This window comes from Siniperca chuatsi, linkage group LG23 (assembly GCF_020085105.1).
Source record: "Siniperca chuatsi isolate FFG_IHB_CAS linkage group LG23, ASM2008510v1, whole genome shotgun sequence".
NCBI classification, from domain to species: domain Eukaryota; kingdom Metazoa; phylum Chordata; class Actinopteri; order Centrarchiformes; family Sinipercidae; genus Siniperca; species Siniperca chuatsi.
In genome coordinates, this window is record NC_058064.1 from 14,697,136 (window position 1) to 14,705,614 (window position 8,479).

At 40.3% G+C, this 8,479-nt stretch overlaps 1 long non-coding RNA gene across 1 annotated transcript; it reads left to right on the forward strand.

The window, feature by feature from the left end:
* The first annotated feature begins 413 nt into the window (after positions 1–413).
* On the forward strand, positions 414–5,710 carry LOC122871343. Its single transcript, XR_006376848.1, has 3 exons — positions 414–456; positions 4,761–4,871; positions 5,018–5,710. It is a non-coding gene; the product is annotated as an uncharacterized LOC122871343 (long non-coding RNA).
* The last annotated feature ends 2,769 nt before the right edge of the window (positions 5,711–8,479 follow it).

The window sequence follows — 8,479 nt, forward strand, 5'->3', positions numbered from 1 at the left end:
CAACAGGCACATGTCCTGTCAGAATGTCCTTATGGGAGACGTTGAGTATAAAGTAAATCTGTCTCTGATCGCTTTTGCTATTTTGCCTCTCACCTCTCCTGCTCTGTAAATCTTGTGGGGTTTTTTCCTGGTTCCCTCCCCTTCCACCTAATTTCTCACCTCTCCCTCTCCTCGTGTCTCTCTTTTCTGGTACATTTTGTGCTTTAGCGCTTGAGTACGATACCTTGAAGCTGCAGGACATAGCAGGGGCATTCCATAGCGGTACACTGTCTTCCCCACAACACAGTTTTAGATGCTTGGCGTTGTCCCATGGTTGTTTACACCTCCAGTGCAGGGGCTAATGATAGCTGTGAAATGAGGGTATAGGTTCACTTTGAGGGTCAGTTTGTGTTTAGTAGCCTATTATGGATGTCCACAGTGTCTCTATAGATAGAGCCATCAGGATAGCCGAAGAAGGTAGGTCACAGCTGCTGCCTCTCATTTCCTCAGTGCCTGCATGGTCATTATGTTGTTTAGGAGTTTTTATTTATAATTGTTTTATTTCATAATGGTTAATGTTATTTTCCTGGGGATGGATGAAATGAAATGAATGATGAAATGACTGTGTAATGTAAAAGGTGACACAGAAAATAATCACCAGACTCTGCAGTTCTTCTTAGCCTTTCTGAGCTTTTTAGTGTCTTTCAGCTCATTTTTGTGGTTTTTACGGCAGCTTTAATGGCTTGGTTCACTCTCACCAGTCTAGTCATTAGTGTCTTTTCCAGACACAGCAGGCAGCTGTTTTTATTGAAAACAAAAAACCCTCTGATAAACCTGCTGTACACTACCTGCCCAGCACCCAAAAGCACGCAGGCAAAGTGTGCCTAACTGGTCTACGACTAGTGTGTAAACTTACTAACTGTTAGCGGCTAAAGAGCCAGATTTCCCTCAGGGGTTGGTGGAGACCAACATCAGATCTAAAAAGAGAGTGAATATTGGACTTTATTAATTTAACATTTAATTTATCAGGTGGACAGAAACACAACCAAATGGATGCTAACATTGTTTCATGTCTGCTGGATTTGTAAATAAGCTATTGCTTGCTAAAACATTAGTCATGATAACTTTAAAACAATCTAGCAGGAGTTTACATTCTTCACTTTAAGAAAAAAAGGTGTATATTTTACTGGCTGATTCAAACTAAATACACTACAATTATTTTTTTTAAAGTACACTGTGGGCTAAGTACAAACTTTTAATAATCTGCCTGATGAGCTTCAAGCAGAACATTCAGACCTCTACTTGTGAAATTGTGATTAATTTAACTTTTATCACACTTTGTTCTGTTCAGATCAGCCAGAAATACATGTATGGGAGGTGCAGGTAAAAAGACAACCCTGACCCTAACTTGCACTTTAATACTCTAAATAAAAATACAGAAATAAAAAATAAATGAGCTGTAGACTGCTAAATCAATAAAACACAGACAATCACATGTAATCATATTCTGCTTATTATAGCAATGACATTAAGTGGAACACATTGGTATAGTCTCTATGAAGGGAAAAGGTAGGCATAACTCATAAGTGGTGATATTCAGATGATACTAGGTGACCGGCTCTTATTGTGTAAACCGGGCACTCAGCATCACATGAAGACGGGGAGTCCAGGATAGGAAACCCCATGTGCTAATGCAGGCAGGAACACTGGTACACATGCTTCTAATGCACATGTATGCCAGGGGTCGCACGTATACACACACACACTGATAAATAAATGTATGAAGAAGTAAGTAAACTGTCACACAATCGAACGCTGAAGAGCTCCACTTAACGATACGGAGAGCCACTCTGGATTTTCACACCTTACAAATGTGAACTCTGCGACCCCTTCATGACAGCACCAGAGGGCTGAGGAGCGACACACTAAAGCTGCTTTTCCACCAAAAGTACCAGGAACGTTTATCCCCAGGAACTACTTTTCATGGAACTAATTATTAAACACATAACCAGCAATTCAGCATGAGGACCGTTGCTTATTAACCTCACACTCTCACCTGTTTTAAATATTGAGCTTACCGGTGTACAATGGTGAAACTGAGAGCCACTACTTCCTCAGAGCGTTGTAATATTTGAATATGGTAACAGAAGCATAAGTATTACATGTCTTTTTACATATATAGCAGAATATACTTGTTTTCAGATACAAGAACAGCCACAATAAACACATTTAGTTCCACAACTATTTATTAATCTGCAGAAATATTTGTGTGCTTCAGCAGGAGACATGGGACGACGGCTGTTGGTGGTCGCAGGAGTAAACACACTGGTCTGCAGCCTGCAGTTCACTTTAACCATCCGTTTCATCTGAAAAACACTGTGAAAACAAACAAACACATTGTATCACTGCAACGACATTAACATTAGCCAACACTTGTCTTAGCTTTATCCTTAGCTTTTGGTTAGGGTAGCAATGGCATCAACAGTTAGTGGGTATAGCATTTAACAAGCAGTACGTCGGCCGTATGTGATTTACCTTCAACCGAAGAGAAGGCCGGCCTGTGACCCAGCAACGCATCGATCCAGAGGGTCAAACCACTGCTGCTCCGCCGACCAGAGCTCGACCAATCAGAAATGTTCAGCGCAGCAAGTCCTGCCCCAAAAGTCCCGGTACTTCTGAAAAGTACTACCCCCCGAGCAGGGACCTTTTGGGGGGTAAAAAATGTCCCCGGTACTTAATTTAGACCCTGGTCCCTGCGGTTCCGCCAAAGGTTCCTAGTCCCTGGGGAAAGTTCCTTTGGTCGAAACACAGCTTAAGCGAGACATAGAATAGAGATAGAGAGATAGAGGATGTATGTGTGTGTATTTATCATGCGTGTGTGTGAGAGCGAGGGAGAGGGGGGAAGATGTGTTGCCATGTTCTGTCACATATGTTCACACCAAGGATAGCAGAGGGACACGGGAGGTTAGCAGTGTCAGACTCATGCTAGATCACACATACACACACACCTGCATATAAAGAGCACTGATTCAAGTGCTTATTTGAGAGTAACATAGGACGGATGCAAATGTTTACGCCCAGTGAAAAAAGTGAATTGTGCAAGAGAAACTGAAAAGAATCCTTTGTCTTAGCATCTCGTCACCCTACTGATGAATTTCCAAACAAAATGTTTAGCTAACATAGAGTACACTTGCTCCATAACTACAAAGCAATTATTTTCCGTATTATCCTTCACAAAGTGCCATGATTTGTTTATTTCTTCACTGTCAATCATTTCATTAGAGATGAACAAACATTCATTTTGCACTGCTTTCATATAGCTATACTATTATAAGAGCATGTGTGGGAGCAGCCTGTTTGGACCAATGAATTAAAAGAAATACAATAAAAAGAAAATGTCATTAGAGGGAAAACTACTCTTCTTGTTAATAGGTCAGTTGATTTTTCTATCAAAAGAAAACCATTTTGCTCATGTCTCTAACATGACATCATGACATCATTATCAGGCATCAGAAATAACTAAAAGAAATGTAATTCATAAAATAAGAAAAAAAAATGGGTCTTCATATCACTGAGATGCTTTGCTCCATTGTATGACCATTTGTCTGATGTATTCAGTCAGTAATTTCATTGAACATTAATTGAATCGCAGTGAGAAATGAAGGTGCAGTGGAACAGAACGAAGCATATGAATAATATTTCAAGAGCTAATTATGCTTAGGGGGTATTATCTAACTGGACTTTCCAGTTGCCATTCAACCAAGTCAAATTAATTCTCCATGCAAATTCACCTCTTTCTCTGGAAGAGAAATAAATTCATAAATGAGCAATTCAACTGGCACCATTTCTGCCTCTAGTTTCCTAGGAAGATACAAACTGGATTTGCCTCAGATTGAGGTTTTGTGAATGATTGAATAATCTGTTTTGACATTTCATGTATATTAAAAAGCAGAGTTTTGAAGATTCATGTTTCCAAAGCCTGCTAAGACGTTAAATCATTGAACACTAAATAGTAATTCCAAGAACAAGATTATATGAAGTGAGCTGCACAATATGACATGACATGATTGATTTTTTTGTTGTATCTGTGCACCATATTTATACCAGATCAGCAGTAACCATAAAAGCTTTTCATGTAATGCTATAACTGCATAGGTTAGTATTGCAAGATGTCATGTAATGTGACTGAAAACACAAAACACGATACTTTGTCATTGGAGTGTCAACAAGAAGTGCAACAGTATAGCATGTCATAGTATCCAAACTTAAACGTCAGTTCAGCTTAAGGCATGAGAAGTAGCTTAATCAGCACATTTTTTGTTGTAACAACAAAAGCTCATTTACAGGTACTGACAAGAAGTGTGTGTGATTGCTGATTTAGACTTCTCTGGTTAAAGTTCAGTTCAGCTGAGGGCATTGTTTTACATTGTTTCATTTTTACTAGTGCAAATAGAAAAGTGAGTTTTCTAGAATGTTATGCAGACAACATACAGGTAGTTGTAAAACGGTAACTTAAATGAACAGTTTGACATTTGGGGTAATATGCTCATTTGCTTTCATGCTGGGAGTTAGACGAGAAATAAGTTTATTCCCGAAATGTCAGAATATTCCTTATTTTCAAGAGGTTTTTCTGCTGGGTGAAAATACTGCTCCTTTAATCCTTTGTTGCAGTTTTTAAGGTTGCAAGGTTTAAAATATATCACATTTTCCCTATAATCCATTTAAAGCTGCCTCCATGTATTTGAAAATAGAGTATGAAAACATGGCTTATTCATTCACAGCACAACTCACTTAATGAAGTGGCGAAATGGACATTGGAGTCACAGGGCAGGAATTTCATCTCTAAAATCAACTTCATCATTAAGGAAGGATGAAGACAAAGGAAACTGAAAGTGAGTTACCATGGCATAGAATAATTAGGGTCTGTTTTCCCCTTATTATGCATTTTCAGTTTCATTTTAGTCCATTTCAGCAGTGCTAGGAACATGCTAAGATTGTGTAGAAACTGTTCATATTGTTCCCAATGTTTTCTATGCAGTTTGCCTGCACAGCTTTAGCTTCTGATGTCCAGAGCCTAACCAGACAGGCCTGCAGGCAGGGAACTTCCAGGGGCCTGCCAGGGTCCTTCCCTCCCCCTGCCCACTGGACTGAGGAGGGAGGGGAGGCCTGGCCTTTATGGAGCTGAATGGGATGAAGAAATCAAAACCACAACAGGCTCTATTGTGTCAGAGCATCAAAAGGAGCGGTGGCATGGCATGGGCTTTGATCATGAGGCAAACACAGGAGGGGAAAGGGGCTGGTTTTGGGCGAAGAACACCCGTGCTCATGAGCTCATAAAACACTAACACACAGGTGTGAGGACATACAGTGTAAGCATGTGGACATGGACATACTGTGCACGCACAATCACACTCTCATACACATGCATGCATAAAGACCATGTGGCGCTGCTCTCTTTGAAGCCCGTCTGTGTTTGTACCTGAGGCGAAGTCATACAATCAGACAGTGTTCTGGCAGCAGTGCTGCAGTGTCACCATGAATGCCACTGAAGGCTGAACTGGTTTTACCACCGCTGGAGTTTGGTAGAGTTTGCCATTGTGTTTGCCAAATTAAGCACCACACCCAATCATGCAGAAAGAGCACCTGAGCAATCACTGGAAAATACCTAGAGTTTCTAGATTCTCTCACCAAACATTACCCAAATGGTATTCATTCCAACCTACAGCTGTTAAAACTTAACAGAGTCACATCTTTCCCTCAGCATTAAAACAGGATTAACAGTCTACAGCCATGCTAGCAGTTCTGTTAGGCTTTACTTAGGCACAGAGGTGCTTTGAGCTAAATGCTAATATCAACGTGGTCACAATGACAACGCTAACTTGCTGATGTTTGGCAGGTATAATGTTTACAATGGTTAGTTTAGTGTGTTAGCATGCTAACATTTGCCAATTCGCACTAAATACAAAGTACAGCTGTGGCTGATGGGAAAGTCATTCGTTCTGCAGGCAATTACAATTTTTACCTGATGATGGATGCTAGAGGCAAAGTCAGGGGAATTGATGTCTGTGCCAAATTTCATGACAATCCATTCAATAGTTGGAATGAAGCATTTAAACAACAAAGACAAAAATTTCACAAGAGGAAAAGTCAGGGGATTATCAAAGTAAGAAGACATAAATGAAATGAATGAATAAAACTAAACTAAAATTCTTGATTTTATTCATTTAAAGCAAGGGCTATTGTTTGTTGTGCCGTAAGAAATTAACTGAAGTAAATTAAGGAGGACTGAAGTAATTAAAAGGATAGCCTTTGCACTGTAAGCCCCAGTCTAAGGCTTTGGCAATTTTTGGCCATTTATCAGCACCTACTTTCCACCAGTATGGTTGATGTTTCGGTAGGCCAGCAGAACCAGCAGCTTATGTCAAATCACTTTGGGTCAGGAATGATTTCGATTACTTTCTCCAGCCTGAAACTTTGTTATGGTATTTTCTTCAATGAGCTGCCTGCACAACTCCAGCCTCTCGTGACCTTCTCACACTGCAGTGCTAATCTGTGCCCAAATATACACTGTTTATGTTATGTACCAAGTTAGTAGACTGGTGTGTTTGACCAGCACAGCACTATTCACTTCGATACAGGTTATATTTCAGGGTGTGTACCAATACTCAGAATAGATCAACATGGAAAGACTTTAAAATTGCAAATGTATTTTTCCACAGTATTTTTCCAAAGACTGCTTCTTAAAAGATGGTGAGTGTATACAGTGTAAGCACGTCCTTAAACTGACCGGGTGACACTACATCAAAGGAGTTTTCTGTTAATGATTTTACCCATGGAAGAAAGGACAAAATTCCTTTAGACAAATGAAACATTTTGTACAGCGAGTGTGTGACCAGTTCTAGAGTTGTTTTTAGCAATGTTCACAGTGTCCTGCTGTTACATTACCTGCCCAGGTCACATGTGGCAGAGCTCCCAGCGGGAAATGATCAGAGGGAGAGGTGGACATCCATCGACAAGCTACCGGTCACCTTGGAACACTAACCTCAGAGTGGTCAAACAGCGGAAAGTCACAGCGTATCTTAATCAAGGGTTTAATTCTGTGTGCTGATAAGAGATTAAAGGGAGTGGAACTACAGTACAAATAACCATATGTTTTTCAAAACACTGCACCACTACCACTTTGTCCATTGAGACTAGATTTACTTACACAGACCGCATTGTTTTAAGGGACTGTATGAAAATTGTTGGGCTGGGGAGGGGGGCTAAACATCATGTTTAACTTTCTAAAAAAGCAAGACCCTCCCCAAAATGTTTTTTCTTTGATCCCTCTCCTTAACTTAAACAAAACTTCAATACCCTCCACCCAAAATCCTTCAAAATAATAAAGCAAAGATTTAAGATGATATCGTAAGAGAAAATTAATGTTCTCATTGTGCAGTACTTAATGAGACGCACATTAATGAAATATGCAGTTTGCCAAAATTATAGCAAATGCAAGAAAAAGATGTGTCCTATTTATCCAAATACTCTAGCAGCTGTCTGTCTTTACTAAATCAACAGGTACTAGTGCCACTGAATGAGTGAACTGGATAACAGCACCAGCTCTGGCTTTTGAGTAACCTGAGCTAGCGTAACATTTTCGGCCCATTCCTGGATTTCAAATAAAACTAAAGGCTCCATTTTCATGTTGGCCCTACGACCAGCTCAAGAAGCACTCCGACAGTTTGGTTGTTTGGTTGGTTGGATTGTTGTCCTTTGCATATGGCAAAATGAACCTTTATGACCCAGGGCACACACTGACATCTTTTGATCTAACTATTTGATCTCACAAGGAAAGGCTGAAATAAAATATAAATCTGAGGAAAAAAAAAAAAAAGAACTGATAAATAAAAGACCGTCCCCTGCTCCCTTTACTGACCATCTCTGCATTTGTTTCTCCATTACAGCTGCAATTCCTCTATGAAAAAATCAAGAAACAGCAATTGCCTGTATTGATATTATTGTCTTTTCATATATCAAAGGTTAGGACCAGACTCTCACATTTGGTGGTTCGTGTTCAAAATGAAAAACTGGACGGAGAAATGTGAGTTGGGGACTATTTACACACCAACACAGTGTTGATGAAGGACAAACGCAGCTCGTGAAAGTCAAGGTGTTCTCAATTTGTGGAAAGTTGGCGATAACCTTAATCATAGTTTCCTAATCAGCTGAGAGGGACAGAGGCCTCTGGAAATAGTTGGCCCCAGTCAGTGTGGTCACACACCCCTACTGGTTTTGGTGTGTTTGTGTGAGTGAGTGTGTGAGCTGGGTCTGTGCGTGTATGTGTTCATGTTTGCATGCAGATGTGGATGTGTGTGTGTGTGTTCTGGGGTCTTGGGCAAACAAAGGCAGGGGTCCTGTTGACGAACCAATTAAAAAGCAGGAAGAATGGGGGCGGACACACACCGGCCCAGCATGCTTTGCCCATCGCTCAAATTAGAGATGGCAAGTGGAGTAAAAA